This window comes from Triticum aestivum, chromosome 3D (assembly GCF_018294505.1).
Source record: "Triticum aestivum cultivar Chinese Spring chromosome 3D, IWGSC CS RefSeq v2.1, whole genome shotgun sequence".
Classification (NCBI taxonomy): Eukaryota; Viridiplantae; Streptophyta; class Magnoliopsida; order Poales; family Poaceae; genus Triticum; species Triticum aestivum.
The window spans coordinates 486,655,505-486,672,468 of record NC_057802.1 but is presented as its reverse complement, the minus strand read 5'-3'; the positions used below and the strand labels follow the sequence as shown (position 1 = coordinate 486,672,468).

Sequence of the window (16,964 nt, the reverse complement as noted above, 5' to 3'; positions counted from 1 at the left end):
GATGCTCGCAGATCCAACACCAACCCCGAGCCCACCTCAGCTCTACTCGTGGACGTTTTCCATCCACCCCCCGCCTCCTTTCTTTCTCTGCCTCCTTTGTTTCTCTGCCCCTCGCTCCCTCACAATCCCTCGCCCGAAACCCTTGCCGCCGCCACCTACGCCTCTTGTTCCGGCGTGTTCCGGCGGGCCTCGCCGGCGTGCATCCCAGATCCGAGCTCCCCTGCCTCCGCTCTTCCCTCCCCTCCGGCCAGATCCGCCTCTCGCGGCCCCGGTAGCTCATCCCCAACCCCTTCCCACGGCTAGGGTTTCGAGGGTGGCGTTCCCACCAATTTCGGCGCGGCGGCAGCGACTGTGCTCCGCCCACCAACCTAGCCGCACAGCATGGCCATGGCCATGGCGGCGGCCAGATCCACCCCCTCCCTCATCTCCTCGCCGCCGCCACCTCCTCCCCGTCCTGCAACAGCGCGTCCCGCCACCACCTCCTTCCTCGACGCGTCCCGCAGCTACGCCCATCGCGTCGCGCAGATGCCGTCCCCAATCCCCACCGCGTTCCCCAATCCCCACCCCAACCAAAATCTTCCCCATCTCCCACGGCCGGTTCTCCTCCCATCCGCATCCCCTTCCCTACCCCCGCTCCCAGATCATGCCGCGCGCCGCCCCTGACCACCGCCGGAACCCCACCCTGCCGCCGACGAGGCCCGACCCCCCGGGGGCCCAGCCAAGATGGTGCTCGCGCAGCTAGGCGGGAGCATCTCCCGCGCGCTCGCGCAGATGAGCAACGCCACGGTGATCGACGAGAAGGTGCTCGGGGAGTGCCTCAACGAGATCTCCCGCACGCTCCTGCAGTTCGACGTCCAGAAGATCATCAACCTCGAGACCCTCGCCGCCGGCACCAACAAGCGGCGCATCATATAGCAGGTCCTGCCTGCTCCACCTCCCTCAATTCATTTCCTGCGCTATTCGATCGAGGGACGCGCGTGCCAGGGGGGACTGGTTGGTTGGAGGCTGATGCCCTTGTGTTTTTCTTGCTGCAGGTCGTCTTCACGGAGCTCTGCAACATGCTGGATCCAGGGACGCCGGTCTTCACCCCCAAAAAGGGCAAGCCCAATGTCGTCATGTTCGTCGGATTGCAGGGCCAGTCTGACTCACCAACCAACCTCGCCTGCTTGCTCTGTTTATTGTTCTACACCTATTACTGAATGTATATATGTACCACTCTGTGTGTAGCATTTTTCTAACTGTACAATAGCACTCACTCCTCTACTATCACATAATAGATTATCCTTGAATTCATCTAGTTTGGATCAAAACAGAACCATTGATTAATACTAGATGATTGTTACTGTACATTTGGTTACAAATTTCTTTGAACTAGTTTGATTCCCTGCTGATCTACATCTTTTACTTACTCACATGCTTGACTGAATTTGCTACTGCTGTTACTCTAGTGGTGAACGAGATAGGCATTCTATTGCTTGTTTCCTTTCTTCCACAAATTAAAACTCAGTAATCTTGTTAACTGCTACCGCTGTCATGAACAACACATCTGAGATGAACTTGACATTGATTTGCTCGTGTGTCAAGTATGGATAGACTTTGCTATTCACCAGTATTCAGGCGGTTGAAGTGTGCGTGTTGCTGCGGCTGTTAGGATGTCGTTGGGTTGTTATCACTAGTACTAGTCCTGTCAAATTGCCTGTGATTAGTTCATTACCATGCTATCCAGGGATATTCATTTATGTGCCTGTGAATTCGTTCTTGGTGTGTATGTATGTATATGTGCTAGCAACATGAGTAGGAATTAACATCATGCTCGGCCTGGATGAATTGCATGCATACATTGATCCAGGGAGAAGTGTATGACTGATACAATCCTCTTTTTCACAAAGCTATTATACACTTTGGGAAATACAGTAATTTGTTCTTTACTAAATGCACTGCAAGTATGGATGCTGATGCATGCATGCATATAGGGTGAGTCGTACCTAGTTGTTCTTTATGCATCTCCAGTCGTACCTAGTATTGTTTTAATGGAATCAGTACAATTTTTGTGTACATTGGGATTGCTCTGTTTGCTTCATATTATGGTGTAAATGTCTTGCTAGCTTATTGTGGCAGCCGGCTGTGATGATAAACACTTTCAACAAAGATGCCAGTTCTGCTTCTGAAAATTCATGACTGAAAAACCTGTTATACAAGATCTATTTAGTACTCATGTATTATGGCCGTGGCTCATTTAGTATGTGCTTGCTGTGCCTTGTGTATTGGTGCCTAATTAGCTTCTGTTAGGGGATAATCTACTGGTTATAGCAAGATTTTACTCTTGTTTCATGGAATAGATGGTTCATGTGTACTGCGATGTACTAGTTGAGCTCTGCTGGCTGTACTAGTCGAACTCTGCTCCTTCTAACTCATATAAATTTTGCTCCTGTTGCTATACAAGTGATGCTTGTGTGATTGTTGATGGACAGGAACTAGCAAACTTTGTTGTTTTGCAACTGAATGAACGCAACTTCAGTTTGTATGTCACCCAGCTTACTGCTGCGGTGGCTGTCGATGCCGGCAAGCCTGCAACATCTCCGATGAGCTGCAGGACCTGGACACCTTAGGTATGCCCTGCTCCTCCTACTTCCACCCTCATCTCATGTGCGCCAAGTCCATCTCTCTCATGTGCATGTAGATCATGATGTAATAGAACCCTGCAACAGAACTACTGATGTAATATGCAAAGAACAAATTGAAACCATGTTCTATATCCTGACTTGTTATTTTCTTCTCTAGCAAATTGTAGACATGAATCTCTAGTTGACCTATTGTTTCATAGACATATATCTGCATTTCTGCTGCTTTATCATACATTCGATCCATAAATCTGCATTTCTGTGAAATTTTGTTAAATATATATTTTCCAGATAGTCTATACACTAAACCTGGAGGTTTGAATATCTACTCCAGGAATGAAAATGCTACTCTAATGACTTTGTGTTCACCCTTTTACAGGAGCTCCAGGCCTAGGAAATTTCAAGTTTGAAGTGGCGTGTTCTGATAGTCCAGAAAAGTGAAGAAGTCTGGGGTGTATTTGTAGTAGGAGTTATATGTTCTGATAGTATCACATGTAATGGTGAAATGAATTATGTAAAGATTGTGCTATTAGCCAAAATTGGCATGTGGTTTGATAATTCTCATTTGTTTGCTGTTGTGACTGAAATAATTGTGTGGAAATTGAAACATTGGCTGTCTTTAATTAGAACCAGACAAGTGGGACCTAATACTATTTGGCATATAAAAGGCCATTTTCCAAATAATATTCACAGGAAAAAAACCCTAAAAACTAAGGAAATGGACTGTAAAAAGGCCGAGCCCCAATTGAGAAATAGATGCGGCCCAAAAAAGAAACCAAAAAAGGATCACAACCCTGGAAATAAAAAGGATGCAACATTGGGCTTGGCCCATGTAGCCGACCAAAAATTCACCTGAAAAAACAATAAATAGGCTGAATTGTTGGGCTCGGCCCATGTAAAACACTGAACTGGACCGGGCTGATTCTTATCTGTGACGCCCGGATATTTAAGCTACAGTAATTCTCTGCTAATGATGGCACGTCACTTTGATTATTGTTGCTAATCTCGCGTTAGGTCGAAACCGATTCTAATTCAAATCCAAAATCAATCAAACAATAGAAGTTTTCAAATATTAAAACTAAAATGTTCAGAGTGAACCAAATATTTCATAGATAATTATGGTAGAGAAACCACACGTTTATAAAATATTTAAGTACTATGAGATGAATAAAACAGCAGCAAAAACAAATATTTAAATACCTTTTGTAATTAATAAAATGTTAAGCTAATTTATTTTGAGGACTAGACTTTTTGACTATGGACTAAGTTGAAATACTAATTTAGATACTAAGTATATATTTGACTAAAACTAAAATAATAGGAAGAAAAACTATAACAGAAAAGGTAATATAAATAAAAAGAAAAAGGCAAAAGAAAAAATAAAATAAAAGGAATAAAAGAAAACAAAGATAAGAAGAGATGTAAGATGGAGAGAGGGCCCTCATGCCCGAACCCCCCTCGCTGCCGGACCAGTTGGCCCAAGGCCCACCTAACGTCCTCTTAACCCTAGCTTGCGCCGACCCCCACTCTCTCTCGCTCGATTCCCTCCCCATCTTCCTCGCGCCGCCACACACTCAACGGCGAGGGCCCTCATGCCCGAACCCCCCTCGCAAACTCTCCTCTCTAGTGCTCCCACGCGGCTCTCCGGCGCTCCTCAGGCGGGACGCAGCTGCCGTTCGTCGGCGAGGCAACCACCGCGCCACTGGTCTTCTTTTCCATTCGTTCTGGATCGGGCACGATCCTGCCGACGCCAGGACATCATCGCCGTCCCCGGTCGCCAGAGCCGCCCCGTCGTCTACCTCCACCTCGTCGGACGCCTCGTCATCCTCTTCCCCGCCGGCGCCATCGAGTCTCGCCGCCGCCTCCGCTCTCCAACGCTGGTGAGGGCCACGCCCTCCCCCTCTCCTCTCTGCCCTTGCACACACCGTCGCGCCCGGTCCCCGTACTCGCCGTGCTCCGCCCGCACATCGCGGCGCCTTCCCACCGTTGCAGTTGCTTCTGCTGCCGCCCCGACCTTGCCCCCTCACCGCCGCTCGCGTCCCCTGCCCCCTCCTATGCGTCGTGCCCGCCCGCTCGCGCCGACGCCGCGCTCCGCCCCATTGCCGCTTGCCTCGCCTTGATGCTTCTGCGCGCCCCCCAGTGATGCGTCCTCAGCCCCGACGCGCGGCCCCGCCACGCGGGTCCGACGCCCGTCCGCCACCGCTTCCCGCTGTCCCCGCGCCCGACAGAGCCCCTCTCCCACCACTGCCGCTGCCTCAGCTCGCCGCTGCCGGGCGCAGCTCCGGCCGGCCTCATCACGGCCGCGCCCGGGTCTGCCCCGCCCGTTAGCCCACGCCCGCAACCGGACTGAGCCACTGATGAACTGGACCCACACCCCTGTTAAAATGAAAATTAGAAATAAAAATAAAAGATTATAAAATATATGTATATAACCATTAATTAATTAAGTTACGAATTAATTAAGTTTTCTTAATTAACTTAACACTAAATAACTTGCTAATTAGCTAACTAAAACTGTTAATTAGTAAATCAGAGCATGACAGGGGGGCCCACCCCTGTTGACCAGTCAAACGTTGACTGGTCAACTGGGACCCCCTGGACCCACCTGTCAGCCTGTAATGCCACTGCTGTGTACACTTCTCTGTGTACACCTAGCATTTATTATTTAATATATTTCGAATTATGTAAATTCCAGAAATTCAGAAAATGATTTAAAACTTTGAAAATTAATATAAAATAATCCGTAACTCGGATGAAAAAACTTTGTATATCAAAGTTGCTCAAAACGACGAGACGAATCCGGATAGGCAGCCCGTTCGTCCGCCACACATCCGTAGAATAGCAAACACACAACTTTCCCCCTCCGGTTCAATTGTCCGAAAACGCGAAGCACAGGGGATACTTTCCCGGATGTTTTCCCCCTTCACCTATAACTCCTAGCATTGCGTTAGGTCACCCCTAGCGCTGTGTATTGCCATGTCTAGCGTTGTGATGCTTTTGATTGCTCTGCTATTTATTGTGTTCCCCCTCCGTTACTTCTTTCCAGTAGACCCTGAGACTGCCGGCGACCCCTAGTTCGACTACGGTGTTAACGACCCGTTCTTCTTGCCAGAGCAACCAGGCAAGCCGCCCCCGTTGATCACCAGACATCGCCTACTCTACTCTCTACTGCTTGCATTAGAGTAGTGTAGCATGTTACTGCTTTCGGTTAATCCTTTTCTGTTGCATAGCCTGTCATTGTTGCTACAGTTGTTACCCTTACCTGCTATCCTACTGCTTAGTATAGGATGCTAGTGTTCCATCAGTGGCCCTACACTCTTGTCCGTCTGCCATGCTATACTATCGGGCCGTGATCACTAGGGAGGTGATCACGTGTATATACTACATACTTTATATACATGACACATGTGGTGACTAAAGTCGGGTGAGCTCGTTGAGTACCCGCAAGTGATTCTGATGAGGGGGCTGAAAGGACAGGTGGCTCCATCCCGGTAAAGGTGGGCCTGGGTTCCTGACGGCCCCCGACTGTTACTTTGTGGCCGAGCCGGATTGGAGTGGAACGCCTGCTAGGCTAGGTCTGCTTCCGGCCGCCCTCACAACGTGCAGGTGTGCAATGGGCGATGGGCCCAGACCCCTGCGCCATAGGATTTATATTAGCGTGCTGACCTCTCTATTGTGACTAGGTGGGGCTGCGACGTGTTGATCTCCCGAGGCCGGGCATGACCCAGGAAAGTGTGTCCGGCCAAATGGGATCGAGCTTGTTGGGTTATGTGGTGCACCCCTGCAGGGAAGTTTATCTATTCGAATAGCCGTGTCCCTCGGTAAAAGGACGACCCGGAGTTGTACCTTGACCTTATGACAACTAGAACCAGACACTTAATAAAACACACCCTTCCAAGTGCCAGATAGAACCCGGTGATCGCTCTCTAACAGGGCGACGAGGAGGGGATCGCCGGGTAGGATTATGCTATGTAATGATACTTGGTGAACTTACCATCTTCTCTCTTCTACATGCTGCAAGATGGAGGTGGCCAGAAGCGTAGTCTTCGACAGGATTAGCTATCCCCCTCTTATTCTGGCATTCTGCAGTTTAGTCCACTGATATGGCCCTTTACACATATACCCATGCATATGTAGTGTAGCTCCTTGCTTGCGAGTACTTTGGATGAGTACTCACGGTTGCTTTTCTCCCTCTTTTCCCCTTTCTAAACCTGGTTGTCGCAACCAGATGCTGTAGTCCAGGAGCTAGAGATCCCGAGGATGATTCTACGTGGAGTTCGGCTTCAGGAATAGTTAGGAGGTCCCAGGCAGGTGGCCTTGCCTTTTCGATCGTTGCTACTTTTGTGCTAGCCTTCTTAAGGAAAACTTGTTTAACTTATGTCTGTATTCAGATATTGATGCTTCCGCTGACTCGTCTATGATAGAGCACTTGTATTCGAGCCCTCGAGGCCCCTGGCTTGTATTATGCTGCTTGTATGACTTATTTATGATGTAGAGTTGTGTTGTGATATCTTCCCGTGAGTCCCTGATCTTGATCGTACACATTTGCGTGCATGATTAGTGTACGATTGAATATTATGCTATGTGATGCTACTTGGTGAACTTACCATCTACTCTCTTCTACATGCTGCAAGATGGAGGTGGCCAGAAGCGTAGTCTTCGACAGGATTAGCTATCCCCCTCTTATTTTGGCATTCTGCAGTTCAGTCCATTGATATGGCCCTTTACACATATACCCATGCATATGTAGTGTAGCTCCTTGCTTGCGAGTACTTTGGATGAGTACTCACGGTTGCTTTTCTCCCTCTTTTCCACTTTCTATACCTGGTTGTCGCAACCAGATGCTGGAGTCTAGGAGCTAGAGATCCCGAGGATGATTCTACGTGGAGTTCGGCTTTGAGGAATAGTTATGAGGTCCCAGGCAGGAGGCCTTGCCTTTTCGATCGTTGCTACTTTTGTGCTAGCCTTCTTAAGGAAAAATTGTTTAACTTATGTCTGTATTCAGATATTGTTGCTTCCGCTGACTCGTCTATGATCGAGCACTTGTATTCGAGCCCTCGAGGCCCCTGGCTTGTATTATGATGCTTGTATGACTTATTTATGTTGTAGAGTTGTGTTGTGATATCTTCCCGTGAGTCCCTGATCTTGATCGTACACATTTGCGTGCATGATTAGTTTACGATTGGATCGGGGGCGTCACATTATCCACGTCAGCTTGCCACGCTGGATCCTACGTGGTCTGGGGAGGCTGCTAGCGACCAAAATTTTGGTCGAAGAACCAACAACCTTTTACAGAAGGTCGTTAATTTCAGTTTATGACCGCCAGCTTTTGACCTTCTGTTTTTGTCAAAAAAAAGGTCGCAATGAAAAACTATGACCTTTCAGCGGCCAATAGTGAGGGTCACAAGTTGACATATTTCTTGTAGTGTTTGTGCTGGACCCCCTCCTCCTCTCGTCGCCTTCGCACGCGTGAGCGTGTCCAGCAGCTGGCCCGCGTCGTCGCCGTTCCCCTGGACCCCTCTCCCCCTCCCTCCGTTTCCTCACCGACACCCACCGACGCTCGCCGCCGAGCGCCCATGGGCGCACTGTGGCCGACCGAGCTTTAATGGTGCTCAGCTTCTTCCTCTGCTTCTCCTTTGGCCTCCTCCTCCCCGTGAGCTCTTCCCTGTGCCTCTCCGTCGCCTTCCGTCGAGCCCATACGTGAGCACACGCGTCCGCGGCACCGGCCACGTGTCCGCGGCGACGACAGCTCGGCCTCCTCGCCCCGGCTATATATAGGCCTCCCCCGAGCCATTCGACCTCACCAGCCTCCTCACCGATCTCCTCTACACCGCCCCGACCACCAAACCGAGCTCAAGGAGCTCCCGTTCCACTCCTCTGTCCGCCATTGCCGCCATCGGGCCTCGCTCAAATTCGAGCTAGGCAAAGCCCCTTCCCTCCTCTTTTCCTCTCCAGGCACCTCCTCCACCACCTAGAAGCCTCCCCGGTTCCCCCCACCTCCTCCGGTGGCTGTCTGTCGCGAGTTCGCCGGCGCCAGGAGACCCCGTTCGCCGCTGTCAAAGCCGTCGTCGCCTCCGCCCACCTCGCTGGTTGCTAAGGGGATCGAGGGATGTGGCTCGACGCGCTGATCTCGCCGGTGTGCAGAACGTCCCGGGAGGTGGCCTACATCGCCGACAATCGCCGTCGGGGTGTGCCCCTGCCTCGGCCGCGCGCGGGCTGGAGGTTGAAGGCGACGACCCAGCTGGTGGTCCCCACCTGCCCGCGGGCCCCACGCGTCAGCGCCTCAGCCGTTGACCCGCCTCTGCCACGTCAGTAAGTGGAAACGTATTTCGGTGAAGTGCCCTTTCGGTTAGCACAAACGTAGTTCTGCTCTTCTTTGGACAGAATGCGTTTGCCGCTTCCGAAAGAGTATTTTCGTTCTTCTTCGGCTGCAAGTACGTTTCTCAGTTCTAAAAGCGTATTGTCTAAAATACGTTTTCTCTTTTTTAGCCCAGGGGCCTGTATGTAGAGTTTATTTTACAGATTGGTCCCTGGATTTCAAACACTTATATCTTTTTGCTCGAGACTCCGATTAAGGTGAATCCAAAGCTCACTTCTTCGTCTCGTTGAGCTCTATCTTTTGGTAACATTTTCACTAGGTGGCCCCATAGTGAAAATGACCTTTTTGCCCTTGCACGTAAACAGCCCCTCCGAGAGAGAACTGTTTCCGGCAAATCTTTTCGCGGCTTCACTGCACTTCTTCCCGGTGCCTTCTTCATCCCCAGGCAAGCCACAATACCCACTTGCATGATAGTCATGCAACAGCCATGGTTTTCAAGTTGAATATTTATTAAATGATTGCTTGTTTAAAATATGGTTATCGTTGTTTCGGTAATGCTTCTGGGTTAGTGCTTACTTGCTTGCTATGTTGTTATGCACCTGGTTATCAAGCCCTGCTAGTTGCTAGTATTACTTTCATATTGCCATGCTTGATAGTAGTGCATGTTGGGTTGGTCATGTTCTTCGGTGCATGACTAACATCGGTTACCGAGTACTGTTAATATGCGTTGTTCCTTTGCTGTTAGTTGGTTAAGTGTTACTCGGTAATGTTATTGATGAGTTCTTGCATGGTATTTATGGTTGATGCTAGTGGTCATGTTATGCTATGAGTAGTGTTGCACTTGTAATATTTATGCTCGTCATTAGGCCATGTTCAGTTGGAGATTATTCATAGTTGATATGGTGGATAGTTATGTTGCATCCCGTGCTGATGTTGATATCATGCTCATGCTTTGTATATGCATCATGTTATTTTATCATGGCTCAGCATATTGCATTCAAGTTTAACCGGATTAAATTGAACTTGAACAACTGTTGGCTGAGTCATGGTGCCACCATATCGAAACTGACCAGTGCAACCACGCTTACCTTTATGGGAAGGTCCTAACTGGGTCTATTGTCGTGCCTCTCGCCGGTGCCTTCAACTAGGGAAGGTTATGGGCGGCCTACCCTGATCAGGTAGGCGGACATAAGCCTTGTGTGCCCGTTGTTGTTGTTATGGATCCGGTCCCCGTGAGGGACGTTTTGGCCACGACGGTGGTCGTTGTGTCTTTGGTAGACACGGGGCCACCCAGGACTAGCCCAGTTGGGAGTGGGTCGGAGTGGCCTGGAGAGTGTCATGGCAGTAGATCGGTTTTGTCGGAACGCCGTTGGTCCACCCGAATGGGAGTACGAGGCCATGAGTTCCGTAGTGTGGGTACGGTGTACTAACCTCTGCAGAGTGTATATTAAATCTACCGATAGCCGCGCCTGCGGATAAGGGCCTAGTTCGTGTCGGTCACACCGTGAGTCAACAGTATTAATAATAATGTGCTCAATAACAACCCCGGTTCGATGAAGAGATAAGTTGGTTGTGATATGCCAGAATGATCACCGTTGGAGACCAAGTGTTGGTCATGGTTGTGATAGCCGGAATGATCACCGTGGTATCGAGGATACCGAGTTGTTGGATGTTCATGATGTTGTGGGAGAATCATGGGTAAATATCAAGATCCTTGTGGTCATTTAATGATTACTATGGTATTGTTTATACCAAGCTTGATTTGATCCTGAGATAATCGTGTGAAGTCCGAGGTTGGTAAGTGATGCATGCGATGGTTACGTAGTAACCCGAGCAGAATAAATAGTGCATATAGTGTCATCATGTTGCATGCTAGTATCGTCAGATTCATATGTTCATGCCATGCTCATGTTGTTCTAGCTGTATCATGTTCATGTTGCTCATGTCTTGTTGTTATGAGGATCTCATGTCAATTCCTGCTTAACCTGTAAATGCCATGTTGATGTTTGTCTTGAATGCTTCTGGTTATTGTGAGCTTGCAAGTACATTCAATGTACTGACCTGGCGTGTCATGCCAGTTTGCAGGTCGTGCCTAGATTGCTTGATTGTTTGGTGTGGTTCCTGTGTTCGCGAGCTAGGATAAGCGTTCCAGCCAGAGTCCCTGCGGAGTGGAGTTCACCACCGTCGTCGTTGTTCCGCTGCTTCGAGTTGTTCTGATGCTTGCATAGAGCAACTAAGGATGGCGTAGTGTCGTCGTGCCGATGTTATTTATTGTAATATCGGAAACCTTGTATTCATATTCGTGTAGTAATAGAAAGCTGGTTTGTTCTATGCTAAGCAGTGCTGTATTCCAGAAGATTTCTCCTCGATCTCTGGGCTGGAATATGGGGCGTTTCGGTTTCTCTGAGCCGGGGTGCCACAGGCTTGGTATCAGAGTAGGTCTGGCTGTAGGATGCCTTAGCCCGCGCGAACGTTATAAAGCGGTAGTATAGACCCCAGTTGGTTTGTTGCACTTGATTGTTGCATTTCTTTGTCGCATAGCATGCATATAGATTATTATTTTGTCACTAACGGTTGATCTTGTGAGTGTAGGCGTCATCGTTTTCGGTCCACCGCCTGCACCCTCCTTCTTAGCATGTCTGCTCTTTGGTGTTCGGCGTCATCTCCGTCCCAGCAGAGTGAGGCCCTGGTACCCAGAGTTCCAGACACCATTTGCAGGAGTTATGCTCAGGTATCGCGTATATTTTTCCGCCACCTACCCATATTATTTCGGTGATAGACTTGTTTCTATCCCGAATCATGCCATCCATCTCGTCCCTCTGGCAACCCTTACTGATCTTGGTTATCAGAAAAGGGTAATGCCAGCGAGCCTTGTTTTTCCACCGCTACCCTACCCAGTCATTCTATTCTTTGGACGTGTATGAATCCCTTTCGTACGCTTGATGATGATGTGGTCATGACTTTTGTGTCACGCTACTTGATCGTCAAGTCCGTCCTCACCTGTGTATCCATCCAGATCCAGCCACTGTTCAGCCAGTGCTTGGTGTAGCTTCGGTTATGCCAACTCCTTCCACACATGGATATAATTTTCGTGCACACCACCACAGCATATTAGACCGTAATACCAGAGTTTCCGCGCGATTTGTGTGCTTAGGTGTGCATGCATATTATGGTGTGAGTAGCAGTAATATGTGATGATTGCTTGATTAATTATATTAGTAGTATGCTTGTGTGCTTTTGTTTTAGTCGTTTCTTTTGTTTCTTTCTTTGGGCCTTCGGTGTTACAAAATTTTCCCCTATTAAAGTTGCTCGTCAGCCGACATCAGACCCGAAGAGTCAGCAAGAAATGCATATATTTGGAAACTCAGCTAAACAGAATGGAATTGTCAGTAGACTGCAGTGAAATTGGAAATAGCTCGTCTGAATACAAAAGAAATCCTGGATGGAATGTCAGTATAAAGTCTGCATTAACGTGCACTCCTCACAACAGTATGGAATTCTCAGCCGACTGCATTCAGATTGGGGGATATCTGATCATGTTACTGAGTGTCAAGTCTCCCTCAGCGTGTACTCCTCATAGCAGAAATGATCAAATCAGCAAGAAGATAAATTGTGTGCAAGGTTGACAGAGTATTATCAAAGGTATGGCTCAGAAACAAGTTTAATTTTTCGTTGAGGATGATTTTGGAACCCAATGTACCTGGAAGCAAGCAAAAAAATGGCATGTACTCAGAAAGGAGGATAGTCCTGCAAAACCCCGTTTCATACAAGAAATCAAGAACAAAAATTTTAAGATGGTTATATATGTGGAAATCGGTCCGCATATCACAATAAGAAGCTTCTGATGTAAGCAACCCAACCTTCCCTCGCAAGATACCCGAGAAGCTTCCAAGGCAAGATTCATCTATCTTCCTCAGTACGATATATGGATGATTTCCCGTACAAGGTACTCTGCCTTCTTCAGTAAGCAACCGCAAAAGCTTCCGGCATAAGGTACTGAGTCTTTCCCCAGCAAAGTCTTTAAGGGGGTAAGCTTCTGAAGCACGATACCCAGTCTTCTTCAGCAAGCTGTCCGATGAAAGTTTCGAGCACAAGCCAGCCAATCTTTCTCAGTAAGACATTGGTACAAGGTAGTACACTGTGAATTGATAGCATATGGCAGTGAATCCCAAGAATCAGATCCGCAACATTTTGGTCAGAAGGAAGAATCAGTCAGAATACACGTCTGTCTCGGGAATCAGATTCTCATATAGATGCGGTGAGCATACCACCAAGATCTTACAAGTCACTCGGATGAGGATCTGACAACCACGTGAGGATGGTTAAGAGAAGAAAGCCAGTGTACACCGTAGTGTGACAAAGGATTATGAGGATTGACGACATCAATGAGCTCAATACAAGTACCTGTGAACCTAGAAAATGATCCTGATGAGGCCTTGTCCCCTTTTTCTCCAATGATGGCACCACGCCTGTGATCTAAGCTGTTTTTAGCTATCCGGGGTGGATGCCAATTTTTATTTCTCTCTTCAACGACTGTCACGAGTTCTGAGCTGCTTTTCGGCCGTCTCGTACAACTGTTGAGTTTCTTTTTGTGGCAGTAGCCCTATAACTGCTTTTTGGCTATTTTAGGGAGCTGCCACCTTTTTCTTATCAACCCGGTCTCATGTTCTGAGCTGCTTTTCGGCCGTCTTGAGCCGTGGTTGAGTTATTGCAGTAACGTCCCAGATCTGAGTTGTAAAGACCGTTCTGGTGGCTACGGATTTATTTGCCAATTTCTTGCAAAGGTTCGGATGATCATTTTCCTCCGGTCAGAACTTGAGGGGTGTTGAACCTGCCATTTAATGGGGTACCTTGTCAGAAAAATAAGGATAAGCTGCGATTGCCGAAAAATTGCACCGATAGTATCTATGGTGATACGAGGAAGCAACATGACCCAGCTCTTTCAGCCAAGGATCCAGGCCAAGAAAACAATAATGAAGGAGCAAGACCAGTGATGCAGGCGACAATCAAATATTTGGTACGGATCCGATACTCAAGACAGTGGAACCAGTTAAGATGATTCAGAAACTTCCGCGATAAGCCAGAATCTGTCAGGAAAGCGGTTATGACCCAACTCACTGTTTGGAGCCCGAAGGATCTGCATTTAGTGGAGAAACCCAATGCAAGGAGTTAGAGCTTGGGTGTCCACTAGAAAAATCAGATCACCACTTCATGAAAGATTGTCAGTGCCGGATGACACACCCAGCGGAAATCACTCTTGGATTTGTGAGACCGACATATATTTCAGTCGTGAGAATCAATCACAGTCAGCTAAGTCAGCAGATCTTAAAAGAAATGGGAGCCTGTATAAACATGAACCAGCCAGGTAGGATCTGTCAAAATATTGATATATTAAAGCAAACCACCCCACGGCCAGTTAGATAAAAATTTAGTGGGAGCAAAAATAAGAAAAAGGATACCCGAGTTGGAAACGGTTTCCTTAAGTCAGTATCTTCATACTTGTTCCCTAAGCAACCAAATCTCGAGGACGAGATTTCTTTAAGGGGGTAAGGTTTGTGACAGCCTGATTTTTGGCCCTTTCTTTTTCTTTTGTTTTTCCGAAGTTTTTGCCCGAGATTTCCTTTTTCCGTGGCTATGTGGCCTGGAAACTGAAGAAGATGCCCTCTTCTTTGTTTCCAGAGTGGCTTGTCATTCCCAAACCCTTCCCTAGACCCTGTCATTTTCATCCTAGCCCAAATCCCAATATTCTTTTTATTGGGAATATTCCTTTTCTATTAAAGGAATAACTCAAATTGCCCTAGGTTGTGAAGCAACCTTTATTTCCATCACTCCTAAAATTCCCAAATAATTCTCATAAATTTTTTGGGTCATATCTTTCTCAAATATGGCAAAATATTTCATTTGTCATGTTTATCATCATGCTCAAATAATTCATTTCCTATTCTTCCCTAAATGGCACATTGTAAGCAAGTGCTATTTTCATTTTCCCAATTGACCTCAAACTCCTTGGACACCTTTTCCTGTCCATATCATTGTCACATGCCAAAATGCGACTTCATTTGCCTAGTAATTATTTAATTATGATTTTCCAAAGTTTCTATCCAGAAAGAAACTTTGTGAAGGAGGTGCAAGCTAGGCATATCCAAATGAGTTGCCATTTTGCATGGTCCCTAATATCATCATATAATAGCCCTCCACCAATGTAGAGCTCATAACATGCCTCCATGTGAGCTCATCTTTAATTCTTTCATTCTGTCAAAATTTTTAGTTTGTGAAGCAAGTATATTTTATCTTGCTCCATTATGGCTGCCAATTTTTCCAGGCCTTTTATTATCCAAATAACCTACCTCCACCCATTTTGGGCATGGTTCATTGTCACAGCCCTAGCTCAGCCCCTGTTGTCTTTGCTTGATCTATATGTCATCATGTTTAAATTCAAATGAAATTTGAATTTAGGAATTTTCAAAGCCTCAGAAACCTTTTAAAAATGATCAACATTAAAATCTTCTCAAAGAAGCCCAAGAAAATGTTCTTGTTAAACCTTGAAAAATATTGGCAAGAATAAAATTCAAACCAATATTTTTGGTGGCTTTAAAATATTTATTTTGGGCCTTTGAATTAAATCAATAACATATTTGAGTTGGACTTATTTCTGTTATATAAGAGATACAGTTCAAATAATTTTTGTAAGTTTGCATGTGGCCTTGGACAAGTTTCCTGAGCTCACATAAAAATTTACAAAAAGCTCTATATGATTTGATGCTTCAAATCAAATCTAACAAACTACAGAAAATAGAAAACATAAAAGGAATGTTAGAGAGAGGAGAAAACCTTACCTGGCGCTTACCTCCTGTGCTGCCCACCTGACAGTCCAGCCACCTGGCGGCCCAGCCCACCCGAAGCAGCTAGTCAGCCCCAACCTCCCGCCAGAAGGATGAGGGGCGCGTGCTCGCCGCGCGCGTCCACGCGCGAGGCCACCTCCTGCTTCTGCCGACGTAGGAGAGGCTCCAGAAGCCGCCACGCGCCACCCCGGTCCCTCTCGCCCGCCGCTCGTGCTCTTCCCCTCCTCTGTCTCGCTCTCCTCCCCACAGCCGAGTGCTGCCGTCGCCACCGACGCCATTCGCCGCGGCCACAGCCACCGCCTAGCCTCCCCAACACGTCCAGGAGCTTCGCCTCCATCTTCTACACCTCCTCAAGGACACACGCACCGCCGGACATCCCACAGCGTCGCCATCTTCAACGTCTTCATCGCCGGCTGCCGGAGATCCCCCTCGCCGCTTCGCTCGCTCCGGTGCTTCCCCGAGCCATCTGACACCGCCAAACGACGCCCTGTGAGCCCCGCCGCCTTTCCCCCCTGTTCTCCCTCGCTCGTTCGTCCCCTAGTCATGCCAACCACCGCACCCCTGAGCTCCCCGCCGCCATCCATGTCGCCGCCGAGCCCTGAGCTCGATTCAGCCGAAGCCGAGCACGTCTGCGTGCTCAGCAGCCCCCCAGAAAGCGAACGCCACCACCCAAGCCTCCCGCTATGCACCCTAGCCTCGTCCCGCTCGAGCCCGTGGCTCCGACTGCCGCCAAGCTCCCCGCCGATGGTGTTACCGGCCACCCCACGACCAACGGCCTACGCGGCTGGATGCGGCGCCCCTTCAGCTACCCGTAGACGCAAACTACACGCAAAACCGAGCCGCGTAGCGGGTTTCTGGCAAACTTCCGCCTCCGATCTGGTTGTCGCCGGCCTAAGTCCGACGATGATGATGTGGCATCGTTATTAGCGGCTAATCCCCCAATTAGCGCTCTAACAGACACTGACAGCGGGCCCCACAACAGGGTCAAACCCTAGTCAGCGCTGGATTTGACCATGGTTTAGTCCCTGTGTCAATGACACGCGGGTCCCACCAGTCAGGTTTGACCCTGATCAACTCGGCTGACGCAGTAGTGACACAATGCTGATGTCATTAATCATTTTTTGGATTAAAACTAATTCAGGAAATTCCAGAAAATGACTTAAACTTCAAAAATTCATAGAA

At 48.1% G+C, this 16,964-nt stretch overlaps 1 non-coding gene and 1 pseudogene across 1 annotated transcript; both read left to right on the top strand.

The window, feature by feature from the left end:
• The first annotated feature begins 715 nt into the window (after window positions 1–715).
• On the top strand, window positions 716–1,199 carry LOC123075046 (signal recognition particle 54 kDa protein 2-like; annotated as a pseudogene).
• A 917-nt stretch (window positions 1,200–2,116) lies between these two features.
• LOC123081153 (small nucleolar RNA Z223) lies at window positions 2,117–2,207 on the top strand. Its single transcript, XR_006438663.1, has one exon. It is a non-coding gene; the product is annotated as a small nucleolar RNA Z223 (small nucleolar RNA).
• The last annotated feature ends 14,757 nt before the right edge of the window (window positions 2,208–16,964 follow it).